Genomic DNA, 26,262 nt, shown 5'->3' on the forward strand with positions numbered 1-26,262 from the left:
AAAGAGTTAAATTGTATAAACTTAATATTAAAAGCAAAAGTAAGGGAGACCCAACATGGCGGCCGGTGTGGAGGCAGCACTTTCAATGCCTCCGCAGTAACGGGATCAGAGAGACCCATTAATACACCTACACGCGACCTGCTGAGAAACTTCTAGCAAAATTCCGCTGAAAGGAGACCTGCCGGAAATTACATCAAATAAATTTATAGGAGTAAACAGTAACTCAGCAGTCAATCAGAACAAGAAGCACCATTAGCAGTATGAAAAAGCAAGGAAGAAAAGGAGTACAAACAATGCAGGACAGCCTAAATATTCAGGAGGACCTAGAGTCATCAAAAAAATGGTCATATAAAGAACTCAAGGAACACCTTAGACAGATGGAATGGAACCTTAAAGAGGATACGAGACAGCAAATTCAAGCAGTGAAAAACACATTGAGAATGAATTACATAAACAGATAAAAGAAGAAGTTAAGCATCTTTATCAGGAGATAGAGATTATAAAAAAGAATCAAACAATAATCTTAGAAATGAAGGAAATTATAAACCAAATTAAAATCTCAAATGAGAGTAATACTAATAGAGTGGAGCAAGTAGAAGCCAGAACGTCAGATAATGAAGACAAAATATATCATCTTGAAAAGAGTCTAGCCAACTCAGATAGGCTGGTTAAAAATCATGAGACAAACATCCAAGAGATATGTGATAACATAAAAAAACCAAATTCAAGAGTCATCGGGATAGAGGAAGGTACAGAGATTCAAACCAAGGGAATGATTAACCTACTAAATGAAATAATTACAGTAAACTTTCCAGAAATAAAAAAGAAAACAGATATACAAATAGTTGATGCATACAGGACACTGAGCATAAAATTCACAGTAGACCAACGCCAAGACACATTGTTATGAAGATATCCAATATACAGAACAAAGAGAAAATATTAAAAGCTACAAGAGAAAGGAGGCAGATTACATTCAGGGGTAAACCAATAAGGTTAACAACGGATTTTTCATCACAGATGCTGAAAGCGAGAAGATCCTGGAACAACGTATTTTAAACACTGAAAGACAATGGATGCCAAGCAAGAATTCTGTATCCAGCAAAATTAAGCTTCAGGTACGACAACGAAATAAGAATCTTTCACGATAAACAAAAGCTAAAAGAATTTGCAGCCAGAAAACCAGCATTGCAAAGCATCTTGAGCAAAACACTACACGAGGAAGAAATGAAAAACAATAACCAAAGCCAACAGTGGGAAGTACCTCAGTAAAGACAGATGGAGGGGGGAAAGCTAATCATGGAGAAACAAACTAAATTAAAAAAAAGAGAGATAAATAATCAAACATGGCTGGAAGTACAAACCATATATCAATAGTAACTCTAAACGTTAATGGTTTAAACACTCCAATAAAGTGACACAGGCTGGTAACATGGATTAAAAAAAACAAATCCAACAATATCTGCCTCCAGGAGACACATCTGACTGGAAAAGACATACACAGGCTGAAGGTGAAAGGTTGGGATAAAATATACCATGCACACGGTCCTCGCAAGCAAGCAGGGGTGGCCATCCTCATATCGAATAAAATCAACTTCAAGACTAAGTTAATCCAAAGGGATAAGGAAGGACATTATATACTGTTAAAAGGAACCATTCAACAACAAGATATAACAATTATCAATATTTATGCACCAAATAATGGTGCTGCGAAGTTCATAAAACAAATTCTCCTCAAGTTCAAGAATCAAATAGACCACAACACAATAATTATGGGTGACTTCAACACACCTCTCTCACCATTGGACAGATCCTCCAAACAAAAGTTGAATAAAGAAACTATAGAACTCAATACCACAATCAATAACCTAGACTTAACTGACATATATAGAATATATCAACCATCATCAAGTGGATATACTTTTTTTCTCAGCAGCACATAGATCCTTCTCAAAAATAGACCATATATTATGCCATAGGGCAACCCTCAGTAAATATAAAGGGGTGGACATAATACCATGCATTTTATCTGATCATAATGGAATGAAACTGGAAATCAATGATAAAAGAAGGAAGGAAAAATCCTATATCACATGGAAAATGAACAATATGTTACTGAATGATCAAGGGGTTACAGAAGACATGAAGGAGGAAATCAAAAAATTCTTAGAGATAAATGAAAATACAGACACAACTTATCGGAATCTATGGAACACAATGAAAGCAGTTTTAAGAGGGAAATTCATCGCCTGGAGGTCATTCCTCAAAAAAAGGAAAAACCAACAAATAAATGAGCTCACACTTCATCTCAAAGTCCTAGAAAAGGAAGAGCAAAACAACAGCAAATGCAGCAGAAGGCAAGAAATAATTAAAATCAGAGCGGAAATCAACGATTTTGAAACAAAAGAAACTATTGAAAAAATTAACAAAACTAAAAGTTGGTTCTTTGAAAAAATAAACAAGATTGACAGATCCTTAGCCATGCTAACGAAGAGAAGAAGAGAGAAAACTCAAATTACTAACATACGGGATGAAAAAGGCAATATCACAACAGATGCTACAGAAATACAGAAGACAATTAGAAATTATTTTGAAAACCTATATTCCAATAAAATAGAAGATAGTGAAGATATCCATAAATTTCTTAAGACATATGATTTGCCCAGACTGAGTCAGGAGGATACACACAATTTGAACAGACCAATATCAATGGATGAAATCGAAGAAGCAATCAAAAGACTACCAACCAAGAAAAGCCCAGGACCGGATGGGTATACAGCGGAGTTTTACAAAACCTTTAAAGATGAATTAATACCAATACTTTTCAAGTTATTTCAGAAAATAGAAAAAGAGGGAGCTCTTCCAAATTCATTCTATGAGGCCAACATCACATTGATTCCAAAACCAGACAAAGACAACTCAAAGAAAGAAAACTACAGACCAATATCTCTGATGAACCTAGATGCAAAAATCCTCAATAAAATTCTGGCAAATCGGATACAAAGGCACATCAAAAGAATTGTGCACCATGATCAAGTAGGATTCATCCCTGGGATGCAAGGATGGTTCAACATACGGAAATCAATAAATGTTATTCACCACATCAATAGACTTAAAGATAAGAACCATATGATCATCTCGATAGACGCAGAAAAAGCATTCGACAAAGTACAGCATCCCTTTATGTTCAAAACATTAGAAAAACTAGGGATAACAGGAACTTACCTTGACATTGTAAAAGCTATCTATGCTAAGCCTCAGGCTAGCATCATTCTGAAATGAGAAAAATTGAAGGCATTCCCTCTAAAATCTGGAACAAGACAGGGATGCCCTCTATCACCACTTCTATTCAATATAGTTCTCGAAACACTGGCCAGAGCAATTAGACAAACGAAAGAAATTAAAGGCATAAAAATTGGAAAAGAAGAACTTAAATTATCACTATTTGTGGATGACATGATTCTATACCTAGAATACCCAAAAGCGTCTACAAAAAAACCACTAGAACTAATAAGTGAATTCAGCAAAGTGGCAGGATATAAAATCAACATGCATAAATCAAAGGCATTTCTGTATATCAGCGACAAAACTTCTGAAACGGAAATGAGGAAAAACACTCCATTCACAATATCCTCAAAAAAAAAAATAAAATACTTGGGAATCAACCTAACAAAAGAGGTGAAGGATTTATACAATGAAAACTACAGAACCCTAGAGAGAGAAGTAGAAGAAGATCTTAGAAGATGGAAAAATATACCCTGTTCATGGATAGACAGAACTAACATTATCAAAATGGCGATATTACCAAAAGTTCTCCATAGGTTTAATGCGATACCAATCAAAATCCCAACAGCATTTCTTGTAGAAATAGATAAAGCAATCATGAAATTCATATGGAAAAATAAAAGACCCAGAATAGCAAAAGCAATTCTAAGCAGGAAGTGTGAATCAGGCGGTATAGCGATACCAGATTTCAAACTATATTACAGAGCAATAGTGACAAAAACAGCATGGTACTGGTACCAAAACAGGCGGGTGGACCAATGGTATAGAATAGAGGACACAGAGACTAATCTTCAAAGTTACAACTATCTTATATTTGATAAAGGGGCTAAAAGCATGCAATGGAGGAAGGATAGCATCTTCAACAAATGGTGTTGGGAAAACTGGAAATCCATATGCAACAAAATGAAACTGAATCCCCTCCTCTCGCCATGCACAAAAGTTAACTCAAAATGGATCAAGGAGCTTGATATCAAATCAGAGACCCTGCATCTGATAGAAGAAAAAGTTGGCTCCGATCTACATATTGTGGGGTCGGGCTCCAAATTCCTTAATAGGATACCCATAGCACAAGAGTTAATAACAAGAATCAACAAATGGGACTTACTTAAACTAAAAAGTTTTTTCTCAGCAAGAGAAACAATAAGGGAGGTAATAGGGAGCCTACATCCTGGGAACAAATTTTTCCTCCTCACACTTCAGATAGAGCCCTAATATCCAGAGTATACAAAGAACTCAAAAAATTAGACAATAAGATAACAAATAACCCAATCAACAAATGGGCCAAGGACCTGAACAGACACTTCTCAGAGGAGGACATACAATCAATCAACAAGTACATGAAAAAATGCTCACCATCTCTAGCAGTCAGAGAAATGCAAATCAAAACCACCCTAAGATACCATCTCACTCCGGTAAGATTGGCCGCCACTATGAAGTCAAACAACACCAAGTGCTGGCGAGGATGTGGGGAAAAGGGTACTCTTGTACATTGCTGGTGGGACTGCAAATTGTTTCGGCCAATTTGGAAAGCAGTATGGAGATTCCTGGGAAAGCTGGGAATGGAACCACCATTTGACCCAGCTATTGCCCTTCTTGGACTATTCCCTGAAGACCTTAAAAGAGCGTACTACAGGGATACTGCCACATCGATATTCATAGCAGCACAATTCACAATAGCTAGACTGTGGAACCAACCCAGATACCCTTCAATGGATGAATGGATTAAAAAAATGTGGCATCTATACACCATGGAGTATTACGCAGCACTAAAAAATGACAAAATCATGGAATTTGCAGGGAAATGGATGGCACTAGAGCAGATTATGCTTAGTGAAGCTTGCCAATCCCTAAAAAACAAATACCAAATGTCTTCTTTGATATAATGAGAGCAACTAAGCATAGCGCAGGGAGGAAGAGCAGGAAGAAAAGATTAACTTTAAACAGAGACATGAGGTGGGAGGGAAAGGGAGAGAAAAGGGGAATTGCATTGAAATGGAGAGAGACCCTCATTGTTATACAAAATTACATATAAGAGGTTGTGAGGGGAATGGGAAAATAAACAAGGAGAGAAATGAATTACAGTAGATGGGATAGAAAGAGAAGATGGGAGGGGAGGGGAGGGGGGATAGTAGGGGATAGGAAAGGTAGCAGAATACAACAGTTACTAGTATGGCATTATGTAAAAATGTGGATGTGTAACCGATGTGATTCTGCAATCTGTATTTGGGGTAAAAATGGGAGTTCATAACTCACTTGAAACTAATGCATGTAATATGATATGTCAAGAGCTTTGTAAGGTTTTGAACAACCAATGAAAAAATAAAAGCAAAAGTAGTAAATAGTTAAAACTCATTACTTTCTAATTATTTTACTACATTTATTAATGTCTAAGCTCTTGGTGTCATCTACATCTATTGGACTACAGTTCCTAGTAATTCTCATTACATAATTGTTTCATATTATTATTATTTGTTCATGGTAGGTGTGGTAGAAAGAGGAGACAATCTAATTTAGCCAGAACATCTTTCCAACTCAGTTTAGGGATGTCATGTTAGTGGCATGAAACTGGCCATAGTGGAGTATTTATTCCTCAAGAATTGTTAAACACTACAAATCAAGATATATTTGTTTTTGGATAGTTGGCTAGAGTTAAAGGTGATAGAGAAAATGTTAATAATGGCCATTAAGTTTGAAAATGCATCATGTTTACAGCTGGTACATTTTGAATAGCACAAAAATTAAGTAAATATTCTCTGGTATTTTAAAACTTTTATCTGATTCAGCAATGAAATTTTTCATTCTGTTTACAAACAAGTGAAGTCTAACATACATCTTCATTTCTTTACTTCCATCTTATTTGTTAACAAAAATGAAAATACCTACTAATAATCTAATCAAAAAACACTGCTTCATTAACTGCAATCAGAGATTGGCTATGTACACAAGACTTTGGCAAAAACCAATAAAAGCCATCTTTGAGAATCATTTGGGGACACTGGAATTATAAAAAATATTGCATATCATTTATAAATTGTGTGCAATACATTCTTTTTATTAGTATAATTTATAATGAGCTTAGGTATGCATGTATTTCATTAAAAATGTGCCAACCCACCAATGCCTCTGGATTAAATTATAAAATTAACCACCACCACGACCACCATCATATCAATATAAATGAATCTTTTCAATATAATTAAAAAACTTAAATTCCTCAAAATTACTCATGGTAGTCTTTATAAATTTAAAATAATTTTAAAACCCAAATACTTAAAAGGACATAATGTATATTTATAGTTTTTGCTTATTTTTTATTTGGGTTGTTATTAAATTTTAATTGTTGAGTTATAATATTCTTTATATATTCAGGATTCTGATAAGAACTAGCTCTTATTAGGTTTACAAATATTTTCTGCATCCTGGGTTCACTTTGATGACTCCTTGACATTTTGCCTTATCCTCTTTAAATCTGAACTAGAAATCTCCCTGGAAGTAGATTTACTCTTTAGTACAAGTTTCAGGGCTCTGGGGGAAGCCAAGAATCTCAGGAGGGAGCAGTCAGTGACAGTTTAGTCTGAGGGACACAGCAGTGATCAGGTGAATGATAATTGAAGTTGTATTCAATCAGGAGCCAATTTTGGTATCTGCAGAGATTCACTGTGACTATACCCAGAGACTAGTAATGCCTTGCCCTAGCCCCTTTGGCCTGCTGCAGGTTCAGATCCAAGGGCAGAGTCTGGAGTGCTGGATGTGGGCAGGGAGCCTTTCCAAGCAACTCATGCCCAGTGGCACTGCAGCAGGGTCAGGACAATGCTGCAGGCTGTATTTCAGCCAGGAAAAGTGTCTGCTTTCCTCTGCCCAGGCCTAGATCAGTCTGAACAAACCTGTGTCCAATGCTGCTTTTGTGGTTTGGCTAAGAAGCTTTGCTGCTAAATACATCAATCTGTTTCCTCTGGCAGATGTGTGCTTTGAGCACCTGCCAGCTTCTCCTGGCTAGGCAGGGGTTTCAGGATGGATTTTTCCCAAGGTCTCATCTTGAAATCACCCAGAAAGAGCAGAACAAGCTTGAGGAAGGTAGAGTGCTGGGGACAGGCCTGAATGGGATGTTGGAGGGCCTTTTGTTCCGGTGTTGTTTCTGTTTTTTAAATGTGAATTGAGTATCATGTGCTATGACGTCTCATGGAGTGGACATAGATTCATTAAACCAATTAACACTGCTAAGATGGTCACTATTATATTTTCTGTTTTATATAGGAAAAAAACAGAGACTCACGTAAGCACTGAGTAGAGGAGCACTCAAATTGAGATCGTGAACTTTTTTCCATAGAAAGCTTCATTTTTGGAATAAGGTCAATGAGCTTATGAGCTCATGGAAAAATCACGCCTGGAGCACAAAATCTGCTCATCAAAAAATAAGTTTCTATTCCTTGATCTTTCTGCTAAATCAGTTTATATATTTTTTCTTGGAGAATACCTTCCATGAGAGTCCCTTCATCAGATAATGACAATTACACTGATCATTAAAGACTTGAACTCCTTTGGGAAGGACCATAGTCTGAGTCAGTGTCATCCCTTATGGTTTACAGACTGGCAGGCAGTACAGACACTGGTGAAGTAAATAAACTTTGGAGCAAGACAAACTTGGGTTTGAATCCCAGCTCTGCCATTTACTGGTTATGTATTTCAGGGCTAATTATGTAACCTTTCTGTGCTCAGATTTCTCACTAGTAAAATTGGGCTAATAATACATTTCCCTTAGTGTAAGTGAAAGAAGTAAATTAGATAAAGCACTCAGCACAGTCCCTAGTAATTCTCATCACATAATTGTTTCATATTATTATTATTTGTTCATGGTAGGTGTGGTAGAAAGAGGAGACAATCCAATTTAGCCAGAACAGACTGTGTGAGCCAGAACCCTCTCTTTGTAGGCCTGTTCCTTGGATATTACTGGCTTCCATGGCATTCTCAAGGCCTGCCAAAGAGCAAGATGGCTATTTGGCTAAATAATGGTTTTAAAAAATTGCTGAGCAGTTGAGATAGGCATTCTAGAATAAAGAGACCTTCCTGATCAAGACAAATAAATCCACAGAGCAATTGAAGTGTAATTAAAATTTTTACTGCAGTATTTTTGGAGATCTTTGGTAGAGTTACACTTAAGTGCAAATGACTTCAAAGAAATAGTTGGGGGAGTGTTAAGCGTTCTAACTAATTAAATAATGTGGCAATTAATTCTAATTCTACCATTGATATCCACTGGGATACAGAAGACGTAGCTTGCAAACAAGAAAAAAAAAAACAATATGGTAGGCACTGTTGCCATTTTCAATTTCCTTAATGAAGGCGGACTATTTGTAAAAAGCAAGTGAATATTATTACTAATAAAGACCTTCCTGCTTGAGAGAAAACTAGGTTTGAAAAATGTTGAAAACCACGAACATCAATACATCCTGGGGGTATTATTTGTGTCTTTGTTAAGAGGAGGAATCGCAGTGCTATGACACAACATAAGGAATTTAAAAATTCTTTTGGGTTGGGATTTGCAGAGCTCACTGGTGGAACACTTGCCGAGCATAGCATGAGACTCTGGGTTTGATCCACAGCAGCACACACGGACACACACACACACAGAAACACACACATATATATACACACACAGATTTTATAGTTTGGTGGATTAGCTTAGTATCTCCTGTGTGTCTCTGACAAATTTGGAGAGTGGTGGTGACTGTCTTGCTTGGGACAGCAAACTACTGTTTGATGTAGGCCCATGGGTCAGGAAATGGTAAGAAAACCAGACAGAGCCTACAAAGACATTGGTGATGGCAGAAACAGGCAAGGCTTCCTGATTCCAGCACAGAATTCAGTTATGGATGAAAATTAAAAGTTGCTAAAGGGAAAACACCGAGCTGAAAGCAAAAGGACAACATTACGCTATGACTGCTACTAACTCCCACCCCACTAGAATATATAAACGCGGGTGTGTGGGGGAAGTGGGATAACTGGACCTATCAAGGCCTGTGATTCATCTGTCCCACAACTGGTGACTCCCCCTGGTTCTCCTGGCTCCTAGACATGTCTCTGTCTTAGGCTGTCCTTCTATCCTCTTTGATCTGCCCTTGCACATCTTTTTAATGTTGGGTGGGGGGACTAGATGGGACACAGAGGCAGGCTCTACCTGCCTATCAACCCAGAGATTCCCTTCTACACAATGGATTCATACTATATGAGGCTGAGTGTCCCTGGGCTTCAAGATCCCATGACGCCATCAGTCCCTTACTCACTGGAGGGTCATGAATTAGAGTTAACCACTCTGGTGACCTGTAGCTCAAGAGGGCCAGGAGAAAGGAGGTCTCTCATCACTAGAGACCTGCCAATCTGAGATGGTGGAAGATTGTTGAAGATCACACATGGGAAGATGATGTATTTTATGGATGAGCATTTTGATTCAAACTCTACCTAAGTTTGAATGCTACTGGTCAAATCACTTAAACTCACTGAGACTGTTTCTTCATTCATAAGTTGGAAATCACAAGGATCTTGGGAAGAGACGACAGGACAATCCATATGTAATGCCTGGCTCATAATGTGTGCTCAGCATAGAGGACCTGTTGTACTGTTACCTGGTACCCTGCATTGTACCTGACCCCAAACCATTAATTTATGTGGGTTAGGCCACTCCTGGGGTCCAGGTGGACCATGGGGAGAAGGATGGTGGGCATGTGGTCATCACGATAATGGGGAGGAAGACAGTTAGGAGGTCCATCTCCACCGAAGCTGTCAGCTGGGTAAACTGGCAGTGTTAATGGAGCCAGTTTAATCTTTACGGAGAAAAGAGAATAGCAGACCTGGAAGGGTGTATGTAGTATCTTTCTCAGTTTATAATTGAAAGCTCATAGCAGGGCCCTTGTGGGTTAGTGTCATATGGCGAGGAAGTGGTGATTTCAGATCCAGGTTTCTGCTGAGCACATTACCCATTTTGTATCTTATTAAGATACATGGCAGATCTTGAATCTGACAGGTCTGGTACCCAGTTGTTCGTATGGACCAGTCTGGACAGGACCACCTGCCCATGACACTGACTGACTTGATCCCAAAGGCCTCCCATAGAGGGATGCCCTGCGACTCTTCCCAGCACAGAACCTCCCACCCTCTGTGGCACATAGCTTTCCCTCAGCTCAGACAGAAACTTCCATGCTATGGATCTCTATGGGGGAGTCTAAGGCACCACTGGACGTTGTGTGTGGGCTCCAGGATGGGCTCTCTTGCCCTCTCTCAGGCTCCCCATTTGAGTTATCCTGGCATGTCCCACTGAGCACGTGAGGTGCAGTTGAGGCTATGATGAGAGTTCTTTAAAGTTCACTTTTGAAACCAGGCCATGAAGTTACCTGGAACACCAGGCTCCCAGCTTGCTGAGCTCTGTAGCTCTCTGTGGGACTGGCTGCTGCCGTCAAAAAGAATAGAGCCGTCATTCTGCAGGAGGGTTTCTATGATAATAGGGTTTTTGCCTCCCAGTAATTGGAAAGGTGCTAATCTAGTGACTCATAAGCTACATAGAAGGAAAAAACCCACCCTGGAAATGAAACTGCATCATGTTTTCTGAGCCCTTCATCTTATTTCCAGGGGGAGGCAAACTGAGGCTAAGCTGCACAGAACGGGCTCGTTGTCCTGGCAACCCTGCTGGCGTGACCTTTTACCCCTGCCTCCCTCCAAGTGGTCTAGTGACACAGGAAGCAGGGAGGGGTGGACATCCAGATGGTAGGGTCAGCAAACCCAGCTGGAGGTTATGGGGAAGGGGAGGTGGCCTATGAATGAGTTTGCAAAGGGCAGAGTCGTGACCAAACTAGAGACAGCGTCTCCCAAGACAGGTTGGATGACTGTGCGTGTGTGCACACATGTGTTCAAGTTTGGGCATGTGTGCAAGTGTGGGTGTATTGGCTGTGTGGGCTTATGGTAAGTGTGTGAAAGTCTGTGCGTGCATGTTGTGTTTGTGTGTGCGAGTGGATGTGTGCCGATGCACAGTGACCTGAATGTTGCTTCTCTTCTTCTGCCTTGGGCTCTAAATATTTTTGCTTTTCCATCCATGTTGTGTCTTATGAGCTTTAGGGACCTGGGCTATGGGTGGATACATATGGTAGAAGACTGAGTGGGGACTTGCGACCTCTGGGGAACAGTTGGTTTCAGTCGGACCCATATTGGAGACATGCAGCCCCCTTCTCTGCACCTGGGTGGGGGGCAGGTGACTTGACTCTGCCTCTGCTGGAGGACACCTGGGATTGCCCAATACCTGCATCCCCTTCCAAGGGTCTCAGGGGTGAGGTACCTCCTTTGTCACCCTGCTGTTATTCCTCTGCTGGCAGAAGTCCCCCTCCAATCCCCAATTCTTCCTCCCATGGCTTCTGGCCTCCCAGAATCCCTGACTTGGGTGCACTCAAGGATCTTGAGGACTTTGGGGCCCAGAAGGGCAGACAGTCCTTCCTGCTCTGGTCTTTTCCCAGCTCCTTTCTGTGACAGTTCCCAGCCTGAGTCACAGGCCCCTGAGGCTCCCCTCTCCTCCCTCCCACTCCTACTCCCTTCATTAGCTTCATTGAAGCTAATAATCCTGCCAGCAATTCCATTGTCTCCTCTTAATTCCAATTTCTTTTTGTCCCAAGGGGCAAATCAGCAGAGTGAAAATAGTGGAGCGGCAGGCACAGCCTCCAGGTATTAATTAGAGGAGCATTAACGTGATGATAAAAACTCGCCTCAGTACCAGGGTGCGGGCCCTCCTCCCCCCGCCCTTCCTCTCCTCCTCTCCTTCCTCAGCCCGGGCAGAACTGGAGGAGCAGCCTCAAGACAAAAACAGGAGTGGCCGAGGAGTGGGCATCTTTGTTTCCCAGTGGCAGCCCTCAGAGGTGACTGGCCATGAGCCAGATCCTGGAGGAGGAAGGATCCTTGCTGACCCACTGTGTTCCAGGATTGCCTGTCCTCCACTTTCTCCATCAGCCTTCTCATCAGATCTGTTGTCAAGTCAATAAATTAACCTCCTAAATAGGCCTCCAGTCCTTCCATAGCTCTCCCTCCAGTGGCCACTGATCCAGTCCACACTGTTATTAGCTCCACCTGGGAGCTATAGTTTGGGTCTTGAAGGTCCCCCCAAAGGCTTATGTGTTAAAAGCTTGGTCCCCTCCCCATGGTACTGTTGGAAGGTGATGGCACCTTTAGAGGTAGGGCCTAGTTGGAGGAAGTTAGGTCACCGGGGCATGAACTTGAAGGGCATATGGGGACTTGGTCCCTTCCCCTATTTCTCTTTGTTTTCTGGTATCACGAGGTAAGCAACTTCCTTTGCCACAGGTTCCTACTATTGTATGCTCCCTTGTCACAGGCCCTAAAGCAACAGGTCAGTCAACCACAGATTGAGGCCTCTAAAACTATGAGCCAAAATATATCTTTTCCACTTTATAAGTTGACTATCTCAGGTATTTTATCACAGTGACAGAAAGCGAACACAGTTGTGATGGCTACTGGTCTCCTTGCCTTTAGGCTTGCCTTTATCATATCCTTCCTCCACCCAAGGAACGTATGTCACACATGCTGCTCCTTCTCCTAAGCAGCCATTGTCAGTGGGCACCACACAACCATCCACACATATCTCTTGGGTGCCATCGATACTCTTTTGTTACCTGCTGAGCTTCTCCAGTCCTCCAGTTTCTTGGATGTCCTTTTCTTCAGGAAGCCTTCTCTGACTGTGGGACTGGGTTAATATTCTACAGAAATGTAATGGTTAATTTGAATCATCAACTTGATTGGATTAAGAGATGCCAAGGACTGAGGTTGTGGCTCAGTGGTAGAGCGCTTGCTTCACATATGTAAGGCACTGGGTTCGATTCTCAGCACTGCATATGAATAAATAAATAAAATAAAGGTCCATCAACAACTAAAAGAGAGAGAGAGAGAGAGAGAGAGAGAGAGAGAGAGAGAGAGAGAGAGATGCCAAAGATTAAGAGGCTTCTGGGTGTGTCAATGAGGGTGTGTCTAGGAAGGATTGGCATGTGGGATAGCAAACTGAAGACCCTCCCTAAGTGTGGGCAAGCTAAGGTTTTAGGACTGGTCCAATAGGATGGTGGCTTGGATGGAATAAAAAATTGGAAGATCAGGAAGCAGCAGCACATGCAAGCTTGAGTCTTCTTGAACAAGTTCTTTTTTTAAAAAAATTTTTTTTAGTTGTCGATAGACCTTTATTTTATTCGTTTATTTATATGTGGTGCTGAGAATCGAACCCAGTGACTCATACATGTCAGGCGAGGCTCTACCACCGAGTCACAATCCCAGCCTTTGAGCGGGTTCTTGATTGCTACTGTGATCACCTGAGGACATCAGATTTCAGCTCCTTCACTCTTCCAAAGTGGACTCTGCCAGTGATTCTCCAGGGAGTTTCCAGGCCTTTGGTCCTGCACTGGGGTAGCATCCTTGATCTCTCTTGTTCTGAGGCTTCAGCATCTTGGACTGGGTAGCTACTGGCTCCTCCAGCTCTCCAGCCTGCAGGCAACCACAGTGGGACTAACCAGGTTCTGGTTGTGTGAGCCAATCTAATAAATCCCCTTTTTATAATCATCTGTTGGTTTGGTTACTCTAAAGAATCCTAAGACAAGTAGTGAGAGTGGTCCCCTATGACACAGTACCACTGGATTACAATTGTCTTGTTTGGCTTTCCTACCAGGAAGTCAAAGTCTTTTGGAATTGGGGAGAAGGACAAATGATAATGAGAGAGAGAGATGCCAAAGATTAAGAGGCATGTCATCTAGCAGTACATTTTTAAAAAATATCTTTATTTTATTTATTTATTTTTATGTGGTGCTGAGAATTGAACCCAGGGCCTCACACGTGCTAGGCAAGCACTCTACTGCTGAGCCACAACTCCAGCCACTAGCAGTGCATTTTTTTGAAATTTATTATTATTTGATCTTTTTAGATATCCATGACAGAAGAGTGTATTTTGACATATTATACATACATGGAATATAACTTCCCATTCTTGTGGTTGTACATGAAGTGGAGTTACACTGGTCATGTATTCATATATGAACCTAGGAAAGTTTTGTTCAATTCATTCTACTGTTTTTCCTATTCCCATCTCCCTCCTTTCCCTTCATTCCTCTTTGTCTAATCCAATGAACTTCTGTTCTTCCCTGACCCTCCCCCTTATTGTGTGTTAGCATCCACATATCAGAGAGAACATTTGGACTTTGTTTTTTGGGGGATTGGCTTATTTCATTTAGCATGATAGTCTCCAGATCTATCCATTTACCAGCAAAAGTCACAATTTCATTCTTATTTATGGCTGAGTAATATTCCATTGTGTATATGTACCACATTTCCTTTATTTATTCATCTGTTGAAGGGCCCCTAGGTTGGTTCCATAGCTTAGCTATTGTGAATTGAGCTGCTATAAACATTGATGTGGTGGTATCACAATAGTATGCTGATTTTAAGTCCTTTGGGTGTATGTGAAGGAGTGGAATAACTTGGTCAAATGGTGGTTCCATCCCAAGTTTTCTGAGGAATCTCCATACTGCTTTCCAGACGGGTTGCACCAATTTGCTATCCCACCTGGATGTGCATTTTGAATTGGGAAATAAGCATAATAGTAGGGTAGGACCATCATGTCTCTTGTATGGCTAGTAAAGCTGGATTGGAGAGCATGACTGGCCCTAAAGACAAAATAGGCTCCCTGTGCCTTCTCTCCTGCATAGAGTTTACCCTTCCAATTGCAGCAGCAAAACAGGAGAGCTGCAGGCCTCAGACAGAGAGAGATCTTACTAAATAAAAGAAGGAAGATTGCACCTGAACTGTGGCAAGAACTCTAAAAAAGCTGTCATGCATCTACTTGACCCTTTCCCAATCTCAAAATAACCAGGTAATCACTGCTTCTTTTAAGGGAAGAATAAATGAAAGGAAGTAGAGAGGAAATAGCCATCTCTGTCTATGAGCAGGCATATGCTTTGATTTTAGGGGCTAGCAGGAGCATGAGCAAGGTGTGGGACATTGATCCCTATATGAATGATTTCTGCTTTCCTATTGAGACCCAGCATCCAGCTCTGGGTCTGCCATATTATATAATATCAGTAAATGCTTGTCAAGTGGAAGAAATGTCTTACATTTATTGGCGTCATGAAACCTTGAAGCTAGAAGAGATTTTTAAAAAACATATTTATTTTATTTATTTATTTTTATATAGTGCTGAGGTTTGAACCTAGTGACTCACCTGTACAAGGCAAGTGCTCTGCCATTGAGCCACAACCCCAGCCCCTAGAAGAGATCTTAATAATGAGTAAATTGAGTCTGAGAGTCAAGATCACAGAGGTAATTAATGTCTCTGTCTCCCCTTCAGCTTTCTTACTGCACAATCATACTTGCTGGTCCAGCTTCAGTTGAGGGCAAAGTTCACCAGGGAGATTGGTTTTGGGAGTGATGGAAGTAAGGGAGCCTGAAGTATAACAGCCGGGAATAAGACCTCAAGTGGGTATGTGGCAGAGATATAGTACTGTGTGGTATCATGTGAGCATGGACCAGGAAGGAAGAGAACTCACAGCTAAGGTTTTAGGACTGGTCAGCATTCTCTGGAGGGCCATTGGTTGGAAAAAGAATCAAGGTTATGCTGGATAGTCCCAAAGGGTGAAGCCTGGATCAATGAGAAACACATTTTGTTTTGTGCAATAAATTCCCCAGATACTTCTAAGCCCTAGGCTGTGTGTGCAATAACAAGCCAGCCCTTGCTGTGGAGGAACACTTGGTCTAGTTGAGTCACAAACAACACAGGGTCAGAAATGCCCAGTGCTGGTGTTCACTGGGGGAATGAAAATATAACAGAAGACTCGCTGACTCTGACTTGAGTCAGGGGAAGGGTGGGGTGGCCAGAGAGAGTTCAAGGAGGTGCTTTTGTTCTGTAGAGAGTATTCTAATCAGGACAGTAAATCAAACAGCACCCTGAAAATGTAATGGATAACCAAATGGCAGATGTCTTTCAACTCTGCACATGATTCTGGAGGAGTCAAGTCCAGAGCATCAGGAATGATGGTGGTGGTGGTTAGGTCTCTCTCTGATCGCTTCAAGGCTAGGTTAGGTTGACTCAGCTGTCAAATTTTCATTAGGTTAGGTTGACTCAGCTGTCGAAAATTTTCATTAGGTTAGGTTGACTCAGCTGTCTAAAATTTTCATTTTGTGGTTAGTTCCTGGCTTTATTCCTTTTCTTTAGAGTTATAACTATTCTTAAAGAGCCCCTTTTAAAAGACATATGTTTAATGACTTTAAAAAAAGACGACCTCCAATTTTTAGATACTCCTCCCATTAAGAGGAGCTGTCTATGTTCCTTCCCCTTGAACCTGTGTGGTTATAACATCTTTGGCCAACTGATTAGAGACAAAGAGATGCCCTAAGCTTAGGTCATAAAAGGGCACACAACTTCTGCCTGATTGTTTTGGAACTTTCACTCTGAATGCTTCCTGTCCAGATTCTCCCTCTTGGAACCCAGTTAATATGCTGTGGAAAGCCCAAGCTAGGTGAAGAAGCCATACGTAGGGACCTGACCCTAGCTGAGCCCAGGCTTCAAGTCACCCCAGTCCAGGTGAAGAAACCTCCAGAGGATTCAGCCTCCTGCTGTTCACATTACTCCTAGCTGTTGGAGTTTCTCAGATAAGCCCCAGACACCATGAAGCAGAGATAAGCATTCCTGTTTGTCTTTGTTCATCAAAGAACCATTCTTGACCACAGAATCCATGAGTATAATAAAATAATTTTTGTATTATGCCACTTAGTTTAGAATGGTTTTTTTTCCCAGTAGCAGTTAACCCAGACATCATGCCAGACCAAAAGGATATATTAAATTTCCAGTCACTCACAGGCAAGGTGTGGGCTGCTGGGGAGCAGGCCCAGACTGGCTTATAGAACTGATTGCCAAGACAATGTGAGAGCTGGGTCATTTTCCCTTTTCTTTCTGTCAATCACTAGCTAAAAGGGAAAGTAAATTGCTCTATTAATGACCCTTTACTCATTTTCCTTCTTCCTATTGTGTGAGGGGTTGTTCATGGGTCTCAGGTCTCAGCCAGTGAGTTCTGAGCCAGGGCGCTGCTCCCCCAGGGCCTAGTCAATACCCGCCTCTGAGTTAGCTCTTAGCGGCTCTTAGGGGGTCATTTACAAAATGACTATTGACCACATGAGAAGATGATTGCAAGTGACAAATGCCCACTTTGACACCAAGCTCTCTCTGGGGCCCCAGCAGGGCTGCTGGGCCTCCTTTGTGTATGTGGTGTGTCTGGGCTTCGGGATGGGTTGGTACACGATAGTCTGGGACTGAATGGGAGGTGGGAAATGCCAAGAGGGATGTATTTGTGCATATGCCACACATGTTTGAGAGAGTTTGGAGAGGGCTTTTGCTTCAAGATCTTTCCATCTGACTCTGTCATAAGCATCAGAAAAGATTCATGGACAGAATTAGTGCATAACTGGGCTGCATCATTTTTTCTTATTGCTTAATTTGCTCTTTCATGAGGGTAGGGTGATAGAGCTACTTCCTTCCCAGTTCCTTTGTTTAACCAACTCCTCTAAGCACTGAAGGAGATAATGATTGGTCAGTGCTGACCATGATTGCCAGGGAATGAAGGAGGAAAAGCACTGATTAAACTTAGGAGAGACGGGCTGGGGTTGTGGCTCAGCAGTAGAGCGCTTGCCTAGCATGCATGAGGCACATGGGTTCGATCCTCAGCACCACATAAAAATAAATAAATAAATAAAGTTAAAAAAAAAAACTTAGGAAAGAGTAGAACCTGGGCAACCAATTAGGTCATTGATTAGGTTATGGAAGTATAATACATTTTCAAAAGAAATTATTTTCATACACAACACAATGATACTCTACCATCTACTTCCTTTATTTTATAGTAAATCTCGTAGACTTTTATGTAAAAATTTTTGGTACCCAGAGAGGGTCTGTTGAAGCAGATCCTAAATGGCTATATTTGGGCTCTCTTGCGGAGACTTCCGGTGGACTATGTTATGTTTTTAGTGTGTAGCCAGGGCTGGGAACCAATTATGTTATGGTTAGTCAAGACCAGAAACCCTCTGTTTCAGTGTATATATTCATGGTCATAAACGGTAACTTGTGAGCATGCACCCCATCATGTAACCTGTTGGCAGTGTGCTTTCTTCATTTGTGCTGTATATATAAAGGGGGAAAAATGGAACTGACTGGGGCAAAATGGCACATGTTGGGGGCTGGCTGAAGCTGAAGGCAGAGGCTGTTGCCACCTCTGAATAAAGCATGCCTGCAACCTAACTGTGCCTTGCATCTTCTTCCACCTGCCAGGACCCTGAATCTATTCCCTAGGTCTGAACCCCCACATGACAGGGTCTCTTATTTTTTGATGGATATATGTTATGGAAATATAATACATTTTCAAAATGTATTATGTATATACATATATACATACACACATATATAATATATAATATAGTATATATTATATATTATGTAATATATAATATATATCATATATACATATGTATATATGTAATATTTTATATATATAAATACATACATAGATGAAATTTCATTTTATGGATGTACTCTAATATATTTAATCAGGTTCCTATTGGTGGGAATTTAGATAAATATGTCTCAAATTTTAAAGTGCATAGGATCTTGAAAAAATGAGGATTCTGATACACTAGGTCTGGAGTGCGCTCTGAGATGCCTTCTTTTTCCTCTTTGAGGTACTGGGGTTTGAACCCAGGGATGCTCTACCATTGGGTTACATCCCCAGTCCTTTTTATTTTTTATTTTGAGACAGGGTCTTGCCAAGTTGCCCAGGCTGACCTTGAGCACAACTAACTAAAAGTCTGTATTTTTAGTGACTTCTGGATGATGCTAATGCTTGTGGTTCATTGACCACCTTTTCATAGAAAGGATTCAGAGGGTTTTTAGTACTTCAAAATTATAAGCAATGATTCAATAAGTATTTTATTCAAAGGGTTTTTAGTCCTTTAAAATTGTAAGCAATGATTCAATAATCATTTTTGTAAGGGACTTTTATAATGTTCTAGATTATCCCATAGAATAAATTTATTAAAAAAGCCCCAGAATTTCTGGGCCAAATATATGCCCTCTGATAAATTAGATAGATTTTGCAAATTGCCCTTCATGAAACGCACACTTTGTAAGCACAGAGTGCTGCCTGTGGCTTACATCTCCTTGCCAGGATCCTGAGTTAATCCATTTTCTGTTGCTATAACATAATATGGATGTTGTATACTATAAAAAGAAAGAGGTTTATTTTGCTCAAAAGTTTGGAAGCTGAAAGGCTAATATTGGATGGCCCCATTTGTCTGGCCTCTGATAATAGCCTCACGGTGGATTGCATCCTCGTGGGAATGTGTTTGAAAGGGTCAGATCACATGGTAAAACAGGAAGCCAGAGGGGTTCGGGGGCCAGTCTTACTTTTCTTTAATAACAACTTTCACTCTTTCAAGAATATATTCTGCAAGACCAGCATAGTCCCTTCCAGGGATGATGCCCTCACCAGCTTGCTCTGGGTCCCTGCTCTTAAGGGTTGCACCACCTCTTAATGCAGGCACACTGGACCAAACTTTCATTTCAGCACATGAACCTGGGTGAAGAACCACATGCAAACAATAGCAGAGTATTAGAGGGAAAGAAGTGTTTTTCTTTTCCGTAATATTTATAACTTTTATTTTTTATGCATTTAGATGCTTTGTTCTTATTACCAGATATTGGGGCTATTAGATCTTCACTGTGAATGGCACCCTTTATTTAAGTTATCTTTTTCATTTTGTTTTGTGTAACTCTTTTTGCCCTGAATTCTAACCTCCCTCTGCCTGCTGTGCTTCTGCTCCAGCTTCCCTTTGTACGCTTGTGTATTTTTATTTTCTACTTTTCCAACTTAAACTTAATGTATTAATTAGTTCACTTACAGATGCATATTTGAAATCACATATTACATAAGATCACATATTAATTTAGTAGTGCAGTTTCCCCCACCCTTATTATTTCATGAAATCATTTTCCTCTTTCTGTGTGCATTTTCAACATTAGAGTTTTCTTCCCCATCATTAGAGATAATGTTCTGAGTCATTTATACCAATTTTCCAGAGCACATCATCTTTACTTCTAGAAGTTGAGACATCACAATTTCTGTATCCACGTGTAATACTGTCACTGCAGAAATTACCCCAAGCCACAAATACCTATTCTTTAATAATCAGCTGTTTATCCATTTGTCATATAGGTATCTATTTACAAGCTCCTCATGTAGTGGTTCACTGCATTGTTTTTCCTTTAATTTATATTTTTATAAGTAATACCTTAGTATAGATATAAATTTACACACATGATGTAAATGATATAGATGTCAGATTTTGGAGGGAGGGGTATCAGGATTGAACTCAGGGGCACTCAACCACTGAGCCACACCTCAGCCCTATATTGTATTTAATGTAGAGACAGGGTCTCACTGAGTTGCTTAGTGCCTTGTTTTTGCTGAGGCTGGCTTTGAACTTGAGATCTTCCTGCCTCAGCCTCCCGAGCCACTGGGATTACAGGTGTGTGCCATTGAGCCTGGCTCATGTCAAAATTTTTATGAGGTTTGTTTTGAAAATATTTTTAAAAAATTCTCTGTCAGTTTCTACACTCAAGACAAGGCAGAAACTTTGAATTCTTTAACTTTTCTGTTGTTTTCTCTGTATTTCTAAGTAACATACTCACCTGCTATCTCTCAATGTTTTAAGATTTTAGATATCATCTATTAACTTCTTAAAGTGGAACTGTAGCTTTGACCTCTTCATTCTTTTCATTTCTCCCCACTTATTCTCCCATTTTTTAATACAATTATCTTACAAGTTTTGGATTAAATACATATTATTTTGATCAGATGAGTATTATTTATATTTATTCAGAGCTGAGTCATGTGGTGAATCATAGTTATATTCTCCTTCTTGTATAACTTTCTGCTTTTCCTATAGTTACTGTTGCAGAGGAGCAGACCAGTGGAGCTAGCTAGAGTGACAGTGGGAATCCACAGTCCCTGATTCCTGGGATCTTGCAGGAAGGATTTCAGGTGAGTCACATATAGTAGCAGGCAGGAGTTTATTTGAGAAAGTGAGAATAAGAGAGATAACTGTACAGTACAGGCACTGAGTGACCTGGACCATCTCCAAAGAAAGCAGCATGACTCTTTCAGAGGTGGGGGCTTTTGAGGGGGTTGAATCCCCTTTTTCTTGCTCTAATCTCTCTTACCACCTTAGTTAATTATCCCTCTATATTCTTTAACAAATTTCCTATGTGATGGTCAGGATGATATAGTCACAGCTAGTTGTGACATGGTTTCAGTGATAAAGGAGGGTCCTCGTGACCTGGTCACAAGATATAACAGTGACACTGTCTTTAAACTTGTGATCCTCCTGCCTCAGCCTCCTGAGCCACTAGGATTGATGATGTGGAGATACTTGTCCTTCAGGTCATTAATAACAAACTATTATTGCTTTTAAAAATCAGATTCCTTGTTGTCTCTTTCTTAAACTCATGTTATTATTGGGACATTTGACTTCCAGGACAAATTTTTAAATTTTTCTCTTTCTTAGTTTCAATCTTATGTATGTATGTATGTATGTATTTATTTAATTAATTTTATTTTTCTAAGAGGTGTTTTTATCTTTATCTTCTGTGAGGGAGATTAAAATATCACATCCCAAATATATTTCTTTGCCTTATTTTGAGTTGGTTATTTAGAGAACTGCATACCTCTGCAGACACTGGAATAACTCTGAAAGGCTGACCTTTTATGAAATAAATTTGCGTCTATAAAAAAAATTACATCAGTGAAGTAAGCAGCCAGCAATGTAAACAGACTTTCTCTCTGATATCCCCATTCTGCCTAGGAAATATCTTTTCACAGGAAAAAGATCTGGGATCTGATACGGGGCCCAAGACAAAGTTACCACAGGTGACTCTTACCAGGGAGACTTGATCTGCATAGCAAGACAATCCTAGCTTAGCAGGCACCTTCCCCTTCAACCTTCCACAGCCTGCGCAATCTTACTTCCCACAAGAAGCCCAAACCTCCATCCTGCTATTCTGATTTCTATAAAAGCCTCAATGGTCCAGCCATTCTCTGAGTTTCATACTTTGTGTGTGGCTCCTTGTTTTTGCACACTAATAAATTTGTCTAGTTTTTTTTTTCCTGTTAATGTTTCTATTGTCAGTTTAAAATTATTAAAACTTCAGAGGGAAAAGCTTGCCTTCACTTTCTATGGATTTTAAAATTCATATTACTATATATTGTTTAGTGTCTCAAATATCTCTCCATTCTCTGATATTTTTCTAATTTCCATGGATGTGTTAGTTGCTTTTATCTAAGGATATCACCTATATTGTTTGAGAGGTTTTTCTCTGCCCTCTAACTTGATCAATTTTTTAAAAATAATATTCCCCCTTGTCTTTTTTTTTAACCCTTTACTTTATTTATTTATTTTAGAAGTGGTGCTGAGGATCGAACCCGGTGCCTCACACGTGTTAGGCAAGTGTTCTACCACTGAGCCACAACCCCAGCCCTTGATCCATTTTTTTAAAGTTTTTTTTCCTATTTGTTTTGGGCCCATTTTTCATACTAGAGACTTTCTTAAATCTACCAATTATTGGCTGGTTGGTGTTTAAGAGTGGATTCAAAGTTCTGGTACTTTGAATGTTGGATTTTTGAGTGTTGGGATTCTTGAGTGGGGGGATGACTATCAGGGCAGAGTCTAGAAGGATCCCTTTCCCCATCTTTTCTCTGGACCATTCAGTTTCCTTGGGGAGCAATCCGCCAGTGGGTCTTCTGCCCAGGTTTGTGGGGGCAGTTACAGGGAAGATACTTGGATGCCTATTTTTGGAGTTGGGTGGAAGAAGAGGTCAGGGAAGGGGAATATCACTTTTAACATAGACTTTAGGTTGAGGTCCTTGTTTATAGTTCGCCAGCCTGACCCAGGGTCCTTCTGCGCCCTCTTGAGAAGAGCCTAAGCCTCCTAGCTGCCTGGCTACATGGGAAGGGGCCAAGCAGCTTGTTTTCAGCCTCAGCTGCATCCTGCTGGGAAAGTCCTCAGTGCATCGCTGCCCTGAGTCTGTCTGGCTGTGCTGGAGTCCTGTGCATGAGTGGCCCTGCTTCCGGCTTCTCTGACCTGCTGCCTCAGCTCTTTTTAGTTTGCTAAGTGTCTCCTTGCTCACTTCACTTCCCACCCCTGCCAAATTTGAAGATTTTGTTTACATCTCTTCCCTGTTTCTGTCTCCTCTCCTGCTCTCTTTGTTGTGGCTTTATGCCTTTTTTCATCCCATTACTGTCACCTTTTTAGTCACATCTGGGAAGATACAGAGATAAACATGTTCAACCCCATGTTTAGCTGGAGTGCTTTCATTTCTACCCTTTCTGAATCACTTTGTTTTAGGTGTGTCAGAGTGATCTCTTCATATGGCAAGCCTGATCTTCTCTCTCTTCAGCTTCAAAACCTGGCGTTTTCTCAGTCTTTGACATGCTCTCGCAAGGCCTGTGTGATCTGTTTTCTCCCTCACCTCCCAAAAGATGATGCTACCTCCACTTTCACTTTTCCAGCCATGTGGAATTTTGAACATGCCATCCCCTCTACCTAGAACCCTCTTCCCTCGATTGTCCTTCCCTTGGTTCATTTGTCATGTTTCAGTGCTTGTCTTAATTTCTGTCTTCTAGGATGACTCTCCCGTTTCTATACAGATCTGGTTCCCTTTTACATACTCCATAGCCCTCTAAGGATAAACTTAGACCTAAGCAGCGACTGCGTGTCTGTGTCCTTCACTAACGTTCAAGTTCTTAGCCTTGGTCAGTGGAGTGGCAGAACTGGTCTTAGACTGTCAGCTTGCTGATCCCTGGTTCAGTGCTCTTCACCTTCTTCAGAGAACATAGAAAACCAATTTTGAGAAAGAAGCCCTGAGCAGTGAGATGACAGATACCCAGTGGCTGTTCTGAAGGGTGGCATTGTCTGTCTCTGGTCAAGCACGTATGGATGGGCTCCCTGGAGTGCAGAGATGGCCTCCCTTGTCTGGAGGTCGCGCCCATTTCCAATCCTTGCAATGGTCCTGGAGTTTGGGAGCTGGGAGGGGCGGGGTGGTCAGGCCAGAAACTTTTGTGGCTGTTATAATCATACCAAGGTGTGGGGGAGCCCGTGTGTGTTCCTTCTCTCTGCTTAATCCAAATCATATTAAAACCAAGTATCTCTTGGTGCTTCTGTTAATATTAAGTGGTTTATGATGCTGCCTTGAGTGGGGGGGATTTGTTTGCCTTTCATTCATTCCTCATTTTCCTCCCTCCTCCCCTCTTCCTGCACTTGCAGATGGCAGGAGAAAAAAAAATAGAAAGATAATTAACATACATTTGTTTAAATGGATGGTTGAAATAAGGATTTTTTTTTAAAGAGCTCATCGCCTGGGTTTCTTATGTCTCTCAATCTGGCTTCCCAGCCCCCCTGCCGCCAGGGCTTTCAGGGAGGAGGAATTGTCAGGCCTGGTGAGCAGGTGTGGTGTCGAGGCCAGTGTGCCACAGCTGGGTTTTCCATCTGCAGAGAGAACCCAGTGTGCCAGACCCTCTGGAGGGTCTCACATCGTAGCTCCAGAGGCTGCGTAGAAATGAGAGCTCTAGAGAAGGAGTCCTGCTCTGCCAGTTTTTGTGGTTGGAACTTTGGCAAGTCATATCGCCTCTGATCTCCAGTTCCACAGCTGCCTGACAGGGAGTGTGGGTCTGCACTCATAATGAGCACTGGAAGGAATAAGAGCTGGGAACTCTGAATTAGGAAGCCAGTGTTGGGGAGGGGACTAACATCATTATTATGGCAAGCCCTGCTCCTCTGGAGATGATGGTTGGAGAGCCCTCCTCTTTTCCTCAAGGTAGTGGAAGAAATGAAGTATCCTGGGGACAGGCAGGAGCAGATGCCAGGGCCATGTTCCCTGAGAAAGGGTGTGCAGTGACTCCACCATCTGATAGGGTGGTGGGATTTGGATGCCCCTCCTGAACTGCCAGTCTGTTGGCCTCTGCAGCCAGAGCACATTAGTGAGATGCCTGCCTGGTGTTGGGTCTTTCTGTAGGACCCTCCATTAGGCTTTGTCTCTGGGACAGAAATGCAAATGGGCAGTACAAAGAGCTGCTAAGCCAGGGCCAGACCAAGGCCAGTTCTACCCAAGCCACAGATATTGTCACATGCCTCTACTCAAGTCACACTACAGGGCTTCAGAATCATCTGCCTCTAAATATTCTCTTTCAATTGGAATTTAAGACAACCCTCTCAAATCCACCTGGACAAATGGGCATTTGGTCTCTGGCCCCCCTTTTTTTTTCTCTCCCCCCAGACGGGATGGTTTTCCCTAGTTCCATTGACCCCTGTTATTCCCTTCTGCACCTCTGAAGGCTTGTGTTTAGGGTGGGCAGGAAGACTGGCGTGGTGGGCCAATCCAGAGCCCAGCTTCCCAGCCCTCCTGGCTCCTACGTAAACTTTCTAATCAGGCTGTGTGCTTCAAGCCCAGGTATGGGAATGAGAAACTCAGCGACTCCAGAATAGAAACACCATCTTCAAGTGGGTTAAACTCCAGCCCTGACATTTAATTAGCTTCTTTTGCAGCTCCCACACTTGAAGGGTACCTGTTATTTCTTTTCTTTTACTCACAATACACTGTAAGCCAGGAGCATTTTCCTGAGCTCCTGAGCCTCTCATCAGAAGTCAATCACTTTGGAGGCATGATAAATAGTTCAGCAGGCCTGCTGAGGGTGCTGGCAGACTGTGGCTCAGGATATGAGGAGTTTCCTGAGACTTGAGGACACAAGGGTGAGGCAAGCTTTTGAGCTATCCACCTGCCTCCATAGCTCCCAGCTTTTGAGCTATCCACCTGCCTCCATAGCTCTGAACAGACCTCTCTAAGTGAGCACAGGTACCTAGTGA

The 26,262-nt window shown here is 41.3% G+C and overlaps 1 protein-coding gene across 7 annotated transcripts in view; it reads left to right on the forward strand.

Moving 5' to 3' along the window:
- DRD2 (dopamine receptor D2) overlaps window positions 1–26,262 on the forward strand; it is a 198,352-nt gene that overhangs the window by 12,818 nt on the left and 159,272 nt on the right. For 5 of the 7 annotated variants that reach the window (XM_081281183.1, XM_081281190.1, XM_081281189.1 and 2 more), the window contains exon 2: window positions 21,295–21,389. The exons of the other annotated variants lie outside the window; for them this stretch is intronic. The gene's annotated coding sequence lies outside the window, so the exon portion shown is untranslated. The remainder of the gene's footprint in view (window positions 1–21,294; window positions 21,390–26,262) is intronic. 7 annotated transcript variants of the gene reach the window in all.

The sequence above is a fragment of the Spermophilus citellus genome (assembly GCF_964194105.1).
Source record: "Spermophilus citellus genome assembly, chromosome: 2".
Classification (NCBI taxonomy): Eukaryota; Metazoa; Chordata; class Mammalia; order Rodentia; family Sciuridae; genus Spermophilus; species Spermophilus citellus.